This window comes from Pan troglodytes, chromosome 17 (genome assembly GCF_028858775.2).
Source record: "Pan troglodytes isolate AG18354 chromosome 17, NHGRI_mPanTro3-v2.0_pri, whole genome shotgun sequence".
In the NCBI taxonomy this organism is placed as follows: Eukaryota; Metazoa; Chordata; class Mammalia; order Primates; family Hominidae; genus Pan; species Pan troglodytes.
Window position 1 is genome coordinate 66,183,621 of NC_072415.2, and position 17,761 is coordinate 66,201,381.

A 17,761-nucleotide genomic window follows, 5' to 3' on the forward strand; every position below is an offset into this window, starting at 1 on the left:
CTTTTCCCTAATGCTCTCCCACCCCTGCTCTCCCCCAATAGGCCCCAGTAAGTGTTGTTCCCCTCCTTGTGTCCATGTGTTCTCATTGTTCAGCTCCCACTTATAAGTGAGAACATGTGGTGTTTGGTTTTCTGTTCTTGCATTAGTTTGCTGCGGATAATGGCTTCTAGTTAAAGAAAATGTACATGTATACCATGGGATACTATGCAGCCATAAAAAGTAATGAGATCATGTCCTTTGCAGGGACATAGATGAAGCTGGGCAACTTTTTCTAATTCACACAAAGGTACACCGATGCCCTCCTGGAGTTGTAGTATCTGTTACAAAGAGGGATGATCTGAAAGGCTACTTTTGCTTTGGGGAGAAGCCAGATCGAAAGCCAACAGGCTGCTCACAGGAATTTTCCATCTAGAAGTCCCAGAGAAAGAATCCAGATACCAGGCCCCGAAACTGAAGCCAGATAGGAGCATACAGGTTTAAAGCTGTGGATAGAAGGTAGAAGGGGTGAATTCTCTGAACTGATTGCTGAGCTGTGACTATAATGGGTGTAGGTGGCCTAGTTTGTGGGTGGGATGGGAGGTATCAGAGAGCCAGCTCAGTGGGGTCAGGTATAAAAGAGGGGCTAAATTTGGACTGTGTGATGGAGGAAGAAAATGAGGAGAGAGAATTTCACGCAGAGGGTTCACCTCTGCAAAAACTCCATGGGATGGAAGGCTATGGCTTGATGAGTGCACACCAAGACTTCTGCAATAGCTGGGACATAGGGCACATGGATGAGGAGGGTCAGGAGCTCAGGAGTGAAGATGAAGAGGGAGAGGAAGGTCAGCTCCTGAAGACAATGCCCATCCTGGTGTTCAAATCTCTCAAATAATTATCAGGATTATTATTTTCTCTTAGAGTGAGATATTTGTTTCCTGTGTGCTTCCTTTTATTAAATAATTGAATCTGTGCAACAAACCAGTTTCCCTTTTTGCTTTGGTTGTTATGATGCTCTGGGCTCTGTGGTAGACAGACCATAATGTGGCTTGCCCTGTTTCATTACTATTAGGTTGGTGCAAAAGTCATTGCGGTTTTTGCCATTACTTTCAATGGATCTTGTATTATTGCCCTTGACCTAATGCGATTCCAAGGCATCCATTGTCCTGTGTGTTAAATCACCACTAATCCCTTTTAAAAAGTTGTCAAAATATGAGTGATACATAGAAATAATGTATAATAATATCTTCTAGTTGACAACCAAACAGCAAATGGTTCTTGAACACCTCTGATAACTGACTCTATTACTTCGAGAAGTCAGAAGCACAAGATTTAGTTTCAACATTCAATTACCAGCTTGTGACCTACCTGAGAATATGCCATGTGCAGATAACATGTTAAGTAGTAGTACAAGGCATTATATGCAGGGTTAATATTTAACTTATTTCTACTGCTACAAGGTTGCTTGCAATTAAAACATTTTAGTTCATCTCCTTTGGGTGGTATATAACTTGTGCCTGAAGCCAGCTGAGTACCCAGCTTGCCACTCACATCCCTTCCAACTCTCCCTGAAACACCCACCTCCATTGCCTACAATCTAGCAACTGAGGGGTTAATGCAGGCCACAGCAGGAACCTCTATTCCCAGGACCAGGACCACCATTTGCTCTGGCAAGATGAAGTCTACTATGCTCAGACTTCTATTAAACATTTTGAACATCACTCTTGAGTAAATGTTAGGTGCTAAGTGATCTGTCTCCTTGTTATCATTGCAATAAATAATAAGGGCTACTATTAGCTAATCACTTTCTATGTTCCAATTTAACATTTATAATTAGCCACTAAGATAATCTTTACTAATCTCATTTTACAACTGAAGCAACAGGCTCACGGAGTAGAAATCACTCCATCAAGAGAGGGCACCTAGTAAGCAGAGAATCCAAGTTCCCAACCCTGCTCAGTAGGACACGCTCCATGTTTGGGAGAAGGCTTTGTTATCCTGCCTGGGACAGCAGAGAAGCAGCATGGAAAAGAGGGAGGAGATGGCTTAAAGGGTTTGGCCGAGCAGTGTGGCTGGAAGGACAGGGGACCTAAGGCACGTTAGGTGGGTAGTTGAATCTGGCTTACACCCTCTTAACATGTGTTTCTGGGTTCTTCCTTTTTCAGTTGCCCTTAGTCTATCATAAATAAGAATTCGGGAAGTTGCATCCACTTTCTTTTTAGGTCACTAATATACTTTATAGTAAGTTCAGCTACAGCAGAATAAATTGGGGCTTCTTGGTCCCAATAGGCACCATCTGGTTTATGAAACAACAGTGTATGCCCTCTGGATCATTTTCCCTTAGGAAATTCCTCCTTATCTGCTGCCTGGCTGCTAACTTAAGGATAATTTTCATACTTTCTATTCTAATAATTTTGTGCTGTGGATTTTCAGTTTATTTTGTTTATATTAAGAAGGGGGAAAATAACCTCTTGTATACAACAACAAGAGGTGTGTAACCTCTTGTTTACACACGGGTTTAGTCTGGCAACAGAAAAACATTCTCAGGGCAAGAGAAAGTGAGTATTTCACAGCTAAGGGAAGAATTGAGCAACTCAGATTACAATTGAAAGCTGATTAATGGGAGACTCATGTTGGAAGCAAAGAGGTTTGAAACAGAAGGAACAATCAAAGAGAAAATAGATGCTTTTGTTACCTATGCTTGTTTTTAGTTCTCACCTCTCCTAAAAGAAGTGATGAGCAGGCTGTAATCTGTAGGCATAACATTAAAGCTGAGAAAGCTTTAGGGAAGGGTAGGAATGGTGGGTTATGAGATCTATAAGACTTTAGATTGAAGGGTTGAAATGACAAAGATACTTACCAGTGTTATTCGATGCTGTGGTTTCATAAGGGTCTCTGGTAATTCTGAAAATACCCTCCCTACCCCAACACCCAGGTAAAAGGTCAGTCTATGGCCTTATGAAAATGTTATCATTCACTGCCTCTGGTGGCCACAATTTGTTCTCTTTCTCACTCATATGTGAAAAATCCCGACGCCCTCCCATCCTCCACCTCTTGTTGCCACCCACCAGCCCTTATGTCAGTCCAGAGGCACAAACAACATCATTAAAGGGGAGGAAAAGAAAAATCCAGTACAGATTGGCTGGCTCCCTGGCCTGGGCTGGTTTAGGCAGCTCTTGGCTTAGACAACCTGCCTTCCAAACACAATCTGTTTTCAAGATTCCTGGGGAATTTCAGGTCCAAGAGATGGTTTGGTGTTAACTTCCCCAAACTCAGTCTCCTTCCTCTCTTTCCACTCCACTAAGGCATAGGGGAGACCCACTTGCCCAGACTCAGTTTTCAGCTTGTGGGACAAAGCTGTGTTCTTGGCTCTAGAAGAAGCTTCTGTTCTTTCCAAGCTCTGTGTTGTTTCCTTTCCTTCATAACTTTGCTCCGCCAATGGGCCAAGCATGGCTCCATTCTGCTCTACCCCCAGAGGCTTTTGGAAATGGAAAAATACAAAAGATGCTGAGAGGTCACATTTAAAGAAGACAGCCACTCTTAATAGGATATACAATCAGAAGTTCCAGAATGCAGGCAGAAGCTATTCCTTTTTAGGCCCCACGATAGCACCAAGTTCTTTCTAGTGTGGATCCTGCAATTGGCAAAGTGCCAGAAAGTGCAAAAAAATAAAAAATAAAATGATAGATGCAATGTAGTTTTTGAAGCACTCTGAAAAGTATTTATCTAAATGAGAAGCATTGCTCCCTTTTTTGTGCATGGCACCATCCTATATGAAGAAGCATCTTACAGCTTTCTGTCTAGTTGGGTGGAAATCTTGTTTAAAAGTAATACATTAGTTTCCTCTGAGACAGGAGAATTACTTGGACTCGGGGTGGGGAGGTTGCAGTTAGCCGAGATCGTGCCATTGCACTCCAGCCTGGGCAACAAGAGTGAAGCTCTGTCTCAAAAAAAAAAAAAGTTTCTTGTTCTGTGGTTTCCATTACCCATAGTCAACTGCAGTCCAAGAATATTATCAATATAAGTAAGTAAATCAATAAGATATTTGTAAGAGATCACATTCATATAACTTTATATTGCAGTATAATGTTATTTTATTAGTAGTAGTGGTTTTCAATATCTTATTGTGCCTAATTCATAAATTAGACTTTATCATAGGTATGTATATACAGGAAAAACATAGTATATTTAGAGTTCAGTACTGTTCATAGTTTCAGGCATCCACTGAAGATGTATACCCCACAGAAATATATCCCCCACAGAGAAGGGATGACTACTGTGTATACCTCTTTTTTTGACAGAGTCTCACTCTGTTGCTCAAGCTGGAGAGCAGTGGCACAATCTTGGCTCACTGCAAACTCCGCCTCCCAGGTTCAAGCAATTCTTCTGCCTCAGCCTCCCAAGCAGTTGGGACTACAGGCGTGCACCATCATACCTGGCTAATTTTTGTATTTTTATTAGAAATGGGGTTTCACCATGCTGGCCAGTCTGGTCTCAAACTCCTGACCTCATGATCTGCCTGCCTCAGCCTCCCAAAGTGCTGGGATTACAGACAAGAGCCACCACGCCCAGCCTATACCTCTTTTTTTAGGTCAGTGTTTTTGAATATGATTCTAATATCTCACTGGGCAGCCCTAGAAACATCATTTTCTGGGTTCTTCTGTAATAGAGGGATGCCCTCAAAGGATACAACAGACCCATTGGTCCCCACCCTAAATTACCCGAGGATGCTGGTCTTTTTCAATAGTCTTGTGGCTTCTCTCATTGCCAGATTCCTTTAATACATTGTTCTGCTTCTTAAACACAGTTCTCAAGGTAAGAGTAGTACCATTTTTTTTTACCTTAATAAACTTGGTTTCTTTACAAGTCAAGATCTTGTAAAACAGTTCTCTTCAATTTTAAGAATGATGGCTGTATTCAGAATGGTTGAGATTTCCAGAAGTTGGATCTTGAGACAAGCAGTGATTTTCAGTATTACCATTCTGGCTTCCAAAAATGATGCTACAGCCACATTCTAAAGTAATATAGTAATAATATTAATATTACTATATAAATATAAATATATATTTATATGAAATATAAATATATAAATTATATTTATATTTGTAAATATAAATTATTAAAATATAAATACAAATTATATTTATATTTTATATAAAATATAAATACATATTTATATAAAATATAAATACATATTTATATAAAATATAAGTACATATTTATATAAAATATAAATACATATTTATATAAAATATAAATACATATGTATATAAAATATAAATACATATGTATATAAAATATAAATACATATGTATATAAAATATAAATACATATTTATATAAAATATAAATATAATTTGTGAATACTAACTCCTTGTTGGTTATTGTGCCAGTTATTTTTTATTATTATTAATTGCTTCTAATGATTATCCAATACTTAAATTAGTTCATTTGGTCTTCACCACAGTCCTCTGAGATATGCATCCTTTCATCTCCATTTAACAGATGAGGTAGCTAGAGCTTACAAGGGTCGAGATCATTATTAAGTCATGCAGCTGGTAAGTGACGGAGATTTCATTCAAACTCAAACTCAGGTCAGCTGGAACTCAATGGTCCTGGTCCTAACTACTTGCATAGAATAGAAGGCTGGACCAAAAATATGACTAGTTCTAAAAACAAACAAACAAACAAACAAAACAGCTAAAGATTAATTATCAGAGAAAAAATCATCAGCTTTTTATCAGATCCTCAATAATGACTTAGAAATCCATTAGGAACAATCGACCTAAGTGGATTTATCAGGAACTCTAGTCCGGGAAAAGCAAATTGGTTTCAATTTCCCTATGGGGCAACCCTGACCATAGAGTAGGGGTCATCTGGAGTGCGGTGTTGAGAAAGATTCTGAAGTAATTGCTAGATCAGTAGGAAAAAGTCATGCATTAGAAATATCTGCTGTGACCTCATTTGGTTGATGGTTTGAACAATCTATTTTATAAAATCATGAGACATCAGGGATTTGAATATTGAATATTAGATGATATTAAAGAATTGTTAATTTTTTAAATGTGATCGTGATATTGTTATTACATTTTGTGAAAGATAAAAAATCAACACCCTAACATCACAATTAAAAGAACTAGAGAAGCAAGAGCAAACAAATTCAAAAGCTAGCAGAAGAAAAGAAATAACTAACAGAGCAAAACTGAAGGAGAAAGAGACACAAAACACCCTTAAAAAAATCCATGAATCCAAGAGCTGGTGTTCTGAAAAGATTAACAAAATATACCACTAGCCAGACTAATAAGAAAAGAGAGAAGAATCAAATAGGTACAATAAAAAATGATAAACGGGAGATCACCACTGATCCCACAGAAATGCAAACTACCATCAGAGAATACTATAAACACCTCTACTCAAATAAACTGGAAAATCTTGAAGAAATGGATAAATTCCTGGACACATACACCCTCCCAAGACTAAACCAGGAAGAGATCGAATCCCTAAATAGACCAATACCAAGTTCTGAAATTGAGGCAGTAATTAATAGCCTACCAACCAAAAAAGCCCAAGACCAGATGGATTTACAGCCAAATTCTACCAGAGGTCCAAAGAGGAGCTGGTACCATTCCTTCTGAAACTGTTCCAAACAATAGAAAAAGAGGGACTCCTCCCTAACTCATTTTATGAGGCCATTATCCTGATACCAAAATCTAGCAGAGACACAACAAAAAAGAGAAAATTTCAGGCCAATGTCCCTGATGAACATCGATGTGAAAATCCTCAATAAAATGCTGGCAAACTGAATCCAGCAGCTCATTAAAAAGCTTATCCACCATGATCAAGTCGCCTTCATCTCTGGGATGCAAGGCTGGTTCAACATACACAAATCCATAAATGTAATCCATCACATAAACAGAACCAATGACAAAAACCACATGATTATCTCAATAGATGCAGAAAAAACCTTCAATAAAATTTAACACCCATTCATGCTAAAAACACTCAATAAACTAGGTATTGATGGAACATATCTCAAAATAATAAGAGCTATTTATGACAGACCCACAGCCAATATCATACTGAATGGGCAAAAGCTGGAAGCATTCCCTTTGAAAACTGGCACAAGGCAAGAACGTCCTCTCTCACCACTCCTATTCAACATAGTATTGGAAGTTCTGGCCAGGGCAATCAGGCAAGAGAAAGAAATAAAGGTATTCGAATAGGAAGAGAGGAAGTCAAATTGTCTCTGTTTGCAGATGACATGATTGTATATTTAGAAAACCCCATCGTCTCAGCCCAAAAATTCCTTAAGCTGATAAGCAACTTCAGCAAAATCTCAGGATATAAAATCAATGTGCAAAAATCACAAGGATTCCTATACACCAATAATAGACAAACAGAGAACCAAATCACAGTGAACTCCCATTCACAATTACTACAAAGAGAATAAAATACCTAGGAATACAACTTACAAGGGATATGAAAGACCTCTTCAAGGAGAACTACAAACCACTGCTTAAGGAAATAAGAGAGGACACAAACAAATGGAAAAATATTCCATGCTCATGGATAGGAAGAATCAATATCATGAAAATGGCCACACTGCCCAAAGTAATTGATAGATTCAATGCTATTCCCATCAAGCTACCATTGACTTTCTTCACAGAATTAGAAAAAAACTACTTTAAATTTCATATGGAATCAAAAAAGAGCTTGTATAGCCAAGACAATCTTAAGCAAAAAGAACAAAGCTGGAGGCTTTGTGTTACCTGACTTCACACTATACTACAAGGCTACAGTAAATAGCATGGTACTGGTACCAAAACCGATATGTACACCAATGGAACAGAACAGAGGCCTCAGAAATAACATCACACATCCACAACCATCTGATCTTTGACAAACCTGACAAAAACAAGTAATTGGGAAAGGATTCCCTATTTAATAAATGGTGTTGGGAAAATTGGCTAGCCATATGCAGAAAACTGAAACTGGACTCCTTCCTTACACCTTATACAAAAATTAACTCAAGATGGATTAAAGACTTAAATGTAAGACCTGAAACCATAAAAACCCTAGAAGAAAATCTAGGCAATACCATTCAGGACATAGGCATGGGCAAAGACTTCATGACTAAAACACCAAAAGCAATTGCAACAAAAGCCAAAATTGACAAATGAGATCTAATTATACTAAAGAGCTTCTGTACAGCAAAAGAAACTACCATCAGAGTGAACAGGCAACCTACAGAATGGGAGAAAATTTTTGCAATCTATCCATCTGACCAAGGGCTAATACCCAGGATCTACAAAGAACTTAAACAAATGTACAAGAAAAAAAAAACAACCCCATCAAAAAGTGGGCGAAGGATATGAACAGATACTTTTCAAAAGACACATTTATGTGGCCAACGAACATATGAAAAAAAGCTCATCATCACTGATCATTAGAGAAATGCAAATCAGAACCACAATGAGATGCCATCTCATGCCAGTTAGAATGGTGATCATTAAAAAGTCAGGAAACAACAGATGCTGGAGAGGATGTGGAAAAATAGGAATACTTTTACACTGTTGGTGGAAGTGTAAATTACTTCAACCATTGTGGAAGACAGTGTGGCAATTCCTCAAGGATCTACAAGCAGAAATACCATTTGACACAGCAATCCCATTATTGGGTATATACCCAAAAGATTATAAATCATTCTACTATAAAGACACATGCACACATATATTTATTGCAGCACTATTCAGAACAGCAAATACTTGGAATCAACCCAAATGTCCAGCAACGATGGACTGGATAAAGAAAATATGGCATATATACACCATGGAATACCATGCAGCCATAAAAAAGAATGAGCTTATGTCCTTTGCGGGGACATGGACGAAGCTGGAAACCATCATTCTCAGCAAACTAACACAGGAACAGAAAACCAAACATTGCATGTTCTCACTCATAAGTGGGAGTTGAACAATGAGAACGTATGGGCACAGGGACGGGAACATCACACACCAGGGCCTGTCAGGGGGTCGGGGCTAAGGGGTGGGATAGCATTAGGAGAAATACCTAATGTAGATGACAGGTTGATGGGTGCAGCAAACTGCCATGGCACATGTATGCCTATGTAACAAACCTGTGCATTCCACACATGTATCCCAGAACTTAAAGTATAATTTAAAAAATGGGGAAATCAAAAATGTGTTTAAAGGAAAATTAAAAACTGTATATATCTACTATGGTTGTAGGGTAAGAGGTAAATTTGGAAGGGCAGTGAAGATGGAGAGGTGATGTCTTACTGCATGCTAAGAGCTAGCTCTATTATAACCTCATCATAGAGCTTACAAATCAAGTCAAGACTCAAAGTAGAAAGTGGCTTGCTCAAAATCACATGGCTAGAAAATAGAAGTGTTTAGTTAGTGTCTGGGTCTTTGAGCCTAACAGATCTTCCACAACACCCACTGACACACTCACAGTTGTAATGGCTCACAGTGAGAGCATAAAGCATATTGAAACACCCTTTATGCTCCTCTGGGTCCAAGGTGTCCTCAAGAATTATGTAAACAATTTAATACTAACTAATCACAAGGGTCTTTTAAAAAACAGTTTAATTGTATTTTAACTACAGTTTTGTGTATTGTAGTTTAATTTTGAGATTAACTGTAGATGCACATATAGTTCTAAGAAACATTGCAGAGAGAACCTGTGTACCTTTTACTCCCTTTCCCATGATGGTATCACCTTGCATAACTATAGTAGAATATCACAACCAGGAAATTAGCTTTGATACAGTCCACTGATCTTATATGGGTTTCATGAGTTTTACATGGCACTAATATGCACGTGTGTGTATGTCTTTAGTTCTATGCCATTTTATCATGCATGTATATTCCTACAATCACCTCCATAGTCAAGATACAAAATAGTTCACCACAAGAGTCCTCACTAAGGGGTGCCTTAACACATTATTTCACTGAACATGAACTACATCATCAGAGAAATTATTTGATTCAGATTCACCAGAATCTGAATCAAAGAAGATGAAAGTAATTTGGTCTAGGTGTATCAATGGCAAAGGAACCTATTTTAAAAAGTCAAGAATACTTTTAAGATGGTATTTTATAAAGATGCATATAATAATAAACTTAAACTTTCACATCTTCAAATAATCAGGTTTGACTTTATTTTTTCCTTGAACAGGTAATTTAACTTCTCTGAGATGGAGTTTTTCATCTGTAAAATATGGATAATCATACCTACTTATGGGGCAACTTTTGAAGATGAAATAAAGTAATATGTTTAAAAGGCACTTTAAAAATGATAAAGTACTAGTACTACTAAAAGGGTTATAATGATTTCCATGAAGAGGAAAACAAGTAATAAATAATTAAGCTGACATCAAGAAATGATTTTTGAAGAGAACCTTCCAGGATATACTGCATGGTCAATATTAGCTTATCCAATCTACTATACATTCTACTCCTCAGGCCTACAAAATGGCCATGGATGCTGTTCATGATAATTCAGCAAAGCTGAAAAATTCCTAAACATCTTGTATCTCATCCAAGGAAGAGTCCCCTGAAAGTTTTTAAAACTTGGAGATTGGTCAATTTATGAATGAATATGCTGACACCCAGAGCTATAAAGTGACTTTTGAGCCTAGTATTGGTATTTTTCTCTATTTAAAATCTCTGACATAAGGTCCCAAATATATAGTAATTGTGAGTTTTAGCTTTAATATTTAATTGACCAAGATAGAAGAAAATTGGTGCCCCACAGAATTAGGAACGTGGTAAAGTGTGGAAGCACTGGAATCATGAACCAAAGTTATGAGTCTCAGAACTGGCCTAGCTCTTTCATAAAGCCAATTCACTTAGCACTAGTCTCATGAGGGGCAAATAGGGTTAGCTCTTCCAATTCCTTGGCTGCATACATTTCTATATTACTACTACTTTTAATGGCAAAAACCACAATTACTTTTGCGCCAACCTAATACTAAGTATTTAAACTCTCCTTAGATGATCTTACACATCATCAACTCCCAGGAAAGTGGAACACTGAATCAAACACACTTCTTGTTCGTAAAGGTATATTTGATTTCTACCATGTAATGGAGTTTCATCTTTTAAAACAACTATTATGAATCACTCTCTTCTCAAAAACCTTCCCTCGCCTCCAAACAGAAACCACTCTGAAAGAAGCAGATCTTAGTGAATTTTTGGAAGCTGTGGCCTTGTCTGATAGACTCTGTTTAAACACCACTTTTACATTAAATGCCAAATCCTCAGCTCTATGCACTGCCTCATTAGTTATTAATGAGGCAACATATTTGTTCAAAATTTGTGGTTGTTGATTTGCTCCCATCACTGTATGAAATATTAACATAGCATTTGTACTTGCAACCATTTGCAGACATTAGATTGTGTATTTGCATATTCATGAACACTCATAAATGTTTAAGGAGACAGCACAGAAAGCATGGGCGCTGTCAGACAGACAGTAAAAAGGCATATTTACAGCGTTAATAAGTATTTGAGTTTATAGGCCAAAATGATGAGCAACAAATTAAGTGAAATTCTGGTTTGCCTATTGCAGAGACCTAGGGATTTTGCTATTTTTTAAAGCTTTGTAAACTCGAAATTCATTTCATAGATGCTGAATAAACGCTTATTGTTTAGTCACAAAATATATGGACTCTGTGCAAAGAACTTCCTAAGAGTATCAGGCTCTTGGAGATTTCATCTCACTCTTTCTGAGATGCAGTTTTTGTCTGCCTTGGGGTTCCCTTCTATCAAAGTAAAGTGGGAATGCAAATGTGTCATATACTTAACCAGAATTATTTTCTGTTTTGGTTCCACAGAGGAGCTTGGACAAATGATATGTTTGGTGTAACAACACCAGCCAATGTACTTGACTCAGTCTGTCAATTTATACAAACTAAGGCCTGGAAATGAAAAGGTTAAAGCATGGAGCACTAATGGACAATATGAGGGAGAGGCATAAACCATCCAACTAACAAACAAACACTTGATTTACAAATAATCCATGCATACAAATGGCTGCCAACATCCCACCAAACCCATTCCACTATAAGAAATCTCACCCCTTGCCACATTCCTAAGAGTCATGGTGAAAAATCTAGACCCTTTTGGAAGTTTTATGGGTAAATGATGGAGAAAGTATTACATTAAATCTCTACCTCACACTATATACAAAAATTAATTCCAAATATTTTAAGAGAACTGATGATGAAAGGAAAAGCTATAAAACTTGTATTATGTAAAACAAATATAGGAAAATAATCTTCCTGACCTCAGGGCAATGGGAAAAAAAGAATTAAACCCTCCTGTGGGCAGTATCACTACCCGTGCCATGCCATTGTTAAATGTCTCAAATATCATCTCTGGGTGAATGAATGTGTGAGATAGCTCACCATATCCTTGTACCAGCAGGAGAGGGAGGTCATAGATTGGAACATGGGTTGTAGTTGGCTTCTGCTGCCACGGCCTAATTGTTCTGCTGGTCACTTCTTGCCCCCTTGGCATTACTGCTGAAATCTGCAACTAGTAGATCCATGGTCTTTTCTTTCTTGGCACAGCAAGGATATTCTGTTCCTCTCTGGTGACACACTGTGCTGCAACTTTTGCTCATTCTATTCATCTATGAGGTCTGAAAGTTCTTTCCATTTATTCTTTAGCCTAGGCAACCTCCTCAACAGGCCATGGCAACAAGGCCACTTCACCATCCCCGCAGTGATTCCTCAGTAATTCACCACCAGAAGCACCGTCACCTTCCTTCGGTGTCCCTCCACAAAGCCAGTTGGGACTTCTAGATATTTTTGAAGGCATATTGAACTAGATGGTGTTCTAGGGTACTAATTTCAAGCTGTCGTTCTCCTAACCATGCCACCATAGCAGCAATTTTATTCTGATGCATAGATTTGTATAGAGAGGGTAAGAAATTATTCCATGAAGTGATCCCTTCTCAGAATTTTAAATAAGAAATGGAAAAACTTTCTGTACTCTCAGAGTTTTCATAATTTCCCCTGGGGTAGGAGGGCAGGTGCAGAAGGTGAGTCCAACATGTTTGTATCTGATCTCGACTCTTTCTGACTCCCTTCCCTTCCATACAATCATCTTGTACCAAGAGGGATGTGCTTTTCCTTCCTCTTTTCTGTGCAGCAATATCCTCTCTTACATCCTATTCTCTTTCCAGAAATACATTGACTCTGCTCCTTTCACTAGGGCTATGGTGGCAGAAAGGATACAGGGAAAAACACACTGACTTTTTGAGAAGAGAATAAAATCTAACCTCCTATGCACACAGCCTTTGATGAGTCAGAAACAACACACATTACACACAGACATACACACACAGATACACACACACAGATACACACACACATGTTAACTTCTACTAACGGGAAGAAATTTATTTATTAATTCAACACACATTTGTTGTGACTCCATGTAAGCACAGTGACTCTCATGTAAACACAGTGGTGCACAAACAGGAAGCTATTTTTAAAAATAAAGCTGTATTCTACACTTCAAGGAAAGAAATAAGTAATAAACAAAATAAATAATACTGAATATATCAAGTTATTATAAAATGCTAAAAAGAAATAAGGCCAGGTAAGACCATAGAGAATGACAGATTAGTGGAAAAATGCTTTATTGGATGTGGTGACTAGGGAAGGCCTTTATCATAAGACAACATTTAAGCAGGGAACTGAACAAAGATAAAGAAACAGCCACGTGGACGTGTGGTGGAAGATCGTTTGAAGGAGGAGAAGAGCAAGTCAAAGGCCCTGAGGCAAGAGCACACTGGGCATGTTCAAGGTTGGTCATGAAAGCCACTACAGTGGGAGTGCAGGGATGAGTGGGAAGGGAGTGGGAGGTAAGATCAGAGGGACGGTGAGAGGATGGATCATAAGCTTAGATCACAAATTTGGATCTGCATGATTTGGGAAGCCACTGAAGAATTTCTAGCAGAAAGATTATACGATTTCATTTACATTTTCAAGGAAGCCATCTGGCTACTATGTTGGGAACAAATTTAGGTGGCACAAGTGTGGAAGCTGAGAGACCAGCTAGGAGGTGACTACAATATTCCAGGTGGGACAGGCTCAGACTGAGGAATTAGCTGGGAAGGAGAGAGAAATAGTAACATTCCAGGGGATATGTGAGATTTGCATATGGGGTGTAAGAAAAAGAGTCACAGTTACTCGATGGTCTGGGACCTGAGGAACCAGAATTATATTGATATAAAGCCAACAGTAGGAGGAGCAATTTGGGAGTGGGGATCAGAGCTCAGTTTTGGGCAGGTTCAGGAGGCAGATCTCAACTGAAGGGAGGCCAAACAAGCGGCTGCATTCTAGAGTTCAAGGAGTAGGTCCAGGCCAGATCAGCAACTAAGACAGTCACTAGCATACAGATGACATTTAAGGCCATATACTAGGTGGGATCTCCCAGGGTGGGATTTTAGACAGAAGAGAAAACAGGGTGGATCTTGATCTCTGGAGTACTCTGATGTTTGGAGGTCATGGGTCTGAGGAGAAACTGGCAAAAGAGACAGAGCAGTTACTGGGGCAGAAGGAAAAGAGAAGAATGTTGAAATAAAGAAGTGTCCAAGGAGGAGAGACTGTGTTGAGTACAGCCCGTCAGTGGGGTGGGAGGAGGAAGAAGAACTGGCTGTTGGCCCTGGAATGTGGGAGCCATTGGTGCCTGGGGAGGTCAGTGTCCACTGGGCCTTACCATGGTGGCTCATAGGAGAAAGAAGAGGAGAAAAAAGTTTTGAGAGTAAGTGAATTTTGATAGAGATAACTTTGAGCTTTACTCTTCGGCTCCGTAAGATGGGTTCCTTGGGAGGACAGAACAAAATGGAGAAACCATCTTCTCTTCCTCCCTGAAAAGGGCCTGCCCTGAACAATCGTGTACAGGGAGTACAAGTCCCTCAGGCCTCTGCAGCAGCAGGAAATGGGCTCTGTCCAAGCCACTGGACTCCACTGATGTGCTGAACAAGTGGAACTCGTCTTTTTGAAATGAATGCCTCGGGTACGTCCTGTTCCCAGCTCCTTCTCCAGCACCCGCAGCCCCTCGGCTGACATTTCAGAAACACAGCCCAAGCTGAAATGGGCAGCCTGCCCATGGAAGAGATGGGGCAGAGGGAGACTGTGGCCTGTTCACACAGTTTGGTGGAAAGTGAAGACTGAAGGGGCTTGTAAGTAGCACAACTAATAAAGCTCCTATTTATCTAAACCCACATTCCACAGAGCTTCACAAATCTTAGAGACATGAGCTCATTCCTTCTTCTCGCTCTGAGGTAGTGAGTCAGGTTCCTTGAGCTCTATTTTACTTATGAATAAAATAATGTGACGAACTGAGAATCCTAGCAACCTCAGGACCATGGATTTTTCAGCATTTTCAGAGCGCTCTCTGTGGCTGAGAAGCTCACCAGGGCAAAGGAACCCCATTAGTGTATGTTTGAATAGGGGAGACAAGACAAGAATGTTTAACCAAGCAATCTAAGTCCAAATATGGAAATGGGAGACCGGACTGAGCTTTGCATAATGGGTCAGTCCTGGGTTCTGTGAGGATTTAGCCCCTTGGCCTCTCATTCTGACTCCACGTGGGGCAATTTAATTTCTCTCTGCTTCAGCTTCTTTCCCTGGACAACGGAGATCAAAATAGAACCACCTGAGGATACAGTGACATAGTACACATAGGAGACTTAGAGTAGAGCTTGGCACAGGGATGGGCATGGTGGCTCACGCCTATAATCCCAGCACTTTGGGAGGCTGAGGTGGGTGGATTGCTTGAGACTAGCCTGGCCAACATGGTGAAATCCTTTATCTACTAAAAATACAAAAATTAGCCAGGTGTGGTGGTGCACACCTGTAGTCCCAGCTACTTGGGAGGCTGAGGCAGGAGAATCGCTTGAACCCAGGAGGTGGAGGTTGCAGTGAGCAGAGATCATGCCACTGCACTCCAGCCTGGGTGACAGAGTGAGACCCTCATTAAAGATATTGGTTAAAATATTTTTATTATTATCATTATAACTATTGTTATTATTATTTAAAGAGGATAAGAGAATATCAATAAAAGAATGAAAACCTTCCTGGCTCATTCAAGCTAGGGAAGAAAAGAATTTTATCTAGAAATTTGGTAACACCAAACAGAAAACTGTTGCTTTAGTTATGGTAACTCCAGCTATTTTAAGAAGTAAAGCCCAAAATTTCAGTGGCTTAACACACTAGAAGATGATTTTTTGATCACATAGTAGCACTGGGCAGGCGAGCTGATTGACAGCCCTCTTCCACATAGTGGTTCAGGGACTCAGCCTGGTGCCATTTTCAATATGAAGCTTTCAAGGCAACTCTGGATGTCATTTCTGTTCCAGAAGGGGGAAAATGCATGGAGGAGGATGAGTCGAGGCATGTATGAGGAAGAAAGCTAATATACATCAAGCCTAGAAATGAAACATTATTTTCTCTTTCATTCCATTGAGTAGAATTCTCTCAATGCGTATCTCTCAGAATTCTGAGAATTCTCTCAGAACGCGTATCTCAACAAAGGGGGATAGATATCAAATAAGCTGTTGGATATAAGAGTCTAGAATCCAGAGAATAGGTACAGACTAGAGCTGCAAATGAGAGGGCAAAACCCTGCCAACGGAAGGTGGAATGCTAGAAAATATAAACCCTGGGTCAGAAGCCACTTCCCAGCCACATGTCTATGCTGTGGAAGCAGAAGTGCAAGTGTTAAGATCCCACACATTCTGGGTGTACCTAAGCATGTAGATCAGAGGAAGATAGCTTTCTTGGTAAGAAAATTCTATACTGTCACCACTTCTCAGCCTTTTGGCTAAGATCAAGTGGAGAAAATTCCTTTTCGGGGTTCCAGGATACAAAAATTAGGGCTTCAACCTAATATGGATTGGGACTTAAATCAAAGTTAATTTGCAAAACAAAGTAATAAGGAAGTAGCTTCTTGCACTGGCCAACTGAAGCAAAAAGGAGTTGGGGGCCTGGGAGTGGGGAGAGATGGAGAGATAGCTGGTGAGACTGAAGCGGGACAGCTATGGTGGCCTACTGAAAATAATGGCCTTCGGAGCTTGCGAATGGAAGGGACAGTCTAGGGACTGCACACTGCTGACTTGTAGTGGCTGTGCTCTGCTCACACAGCAGTCTTTCTCTCTCCTCCCCAAGGGTAGATCTAGGCCCTGGGTGACCTGACACCTGTACAATTTGGGAGGCCCTCTGTAAGAGTACAAAATTACAAATACTAAATTTAGTCACAAAAGTGAATATTTATTTAGAACAAGAAAAAGAATCACAACAAATTACACATTTTAAAGGTGACAAATTCCACAGACATCATGAAATCCAGACAAATGACACAATATTTGTATTAAGTAATGGACTGAATCACTTCTATAATACATTTTTTTCTACATCGTTTGGCTCATCCACCTCAATTTCCATTTCTAGGGTTTTATAATACAATTTTTATAGAGAGAAAGGGTAATTTAATCATTCCTCTAGGATAATTGATTAAAATGCATTTTTATTGTTGGTAATTTTAAAATGTTTTTGTCAGATTCACAACTAGTTATTGAAAATATTATGTATATTTTTAGGATCATTTTCAAATTTAGAAAAATTTTTATCAAGTTTCTTGTATGAGCTGTTATAGACGTAATTCCTATCTATAGAACTACTACATGCTTATTCCCTACAAGCACAAGGATTGTAATATAGTGTATTCTGTGCAATTCCCATTGAG

The 17,761-nt window shown here is 39.1% G+C and overlaps 2 long non-coding RNA genes across 7 annotated transcripts in view; one reads left to right on the forward strand and one right to left on the reverse strand.

Annotated features, from left to right (window-relative positions):
* The window catches only part of LOC134808614 (uncharacterized), a 54,234-nt gene extending 41,589 nt beyond the window's left edge, over nucleotides 1-12,645 (reverse strand). For 4 of the 6 annotated variants that reach the window (XR_010151945.1, XR_010151946.1, XR_010151949.1 and 1 more), the window contains exon 1: nucleotides 12,409-12,645. This is a non-coding gene — a long non-coding RNA (uncharacterized LOC134808614). The remainder of the gene's footprint in view (nucleotides 1-12,408) is intronic. The other 2 variants (XR_010151948.1, XR_010151947.1) reach the window with 1 other exon arrangement.
* A 38-nt stretch (nucleotides 12,646-12,683) lies between these two features.
* Nucleotides 12,684-15,239, forward strand: LOC129137913 (uncharacterized). The gene is made up of 2 exons (XR_008540771.1): nucleotides 12,684-13,816; nucleotides 14,891-15,239. It is a non-coding gene; the product is annotated as an uncharacterized LOC129137913 (long non-coding RNA).
* The last annotated feature ends 2,522 nt before the right edge of the window (nucleotides 15,240-17,761 follow it).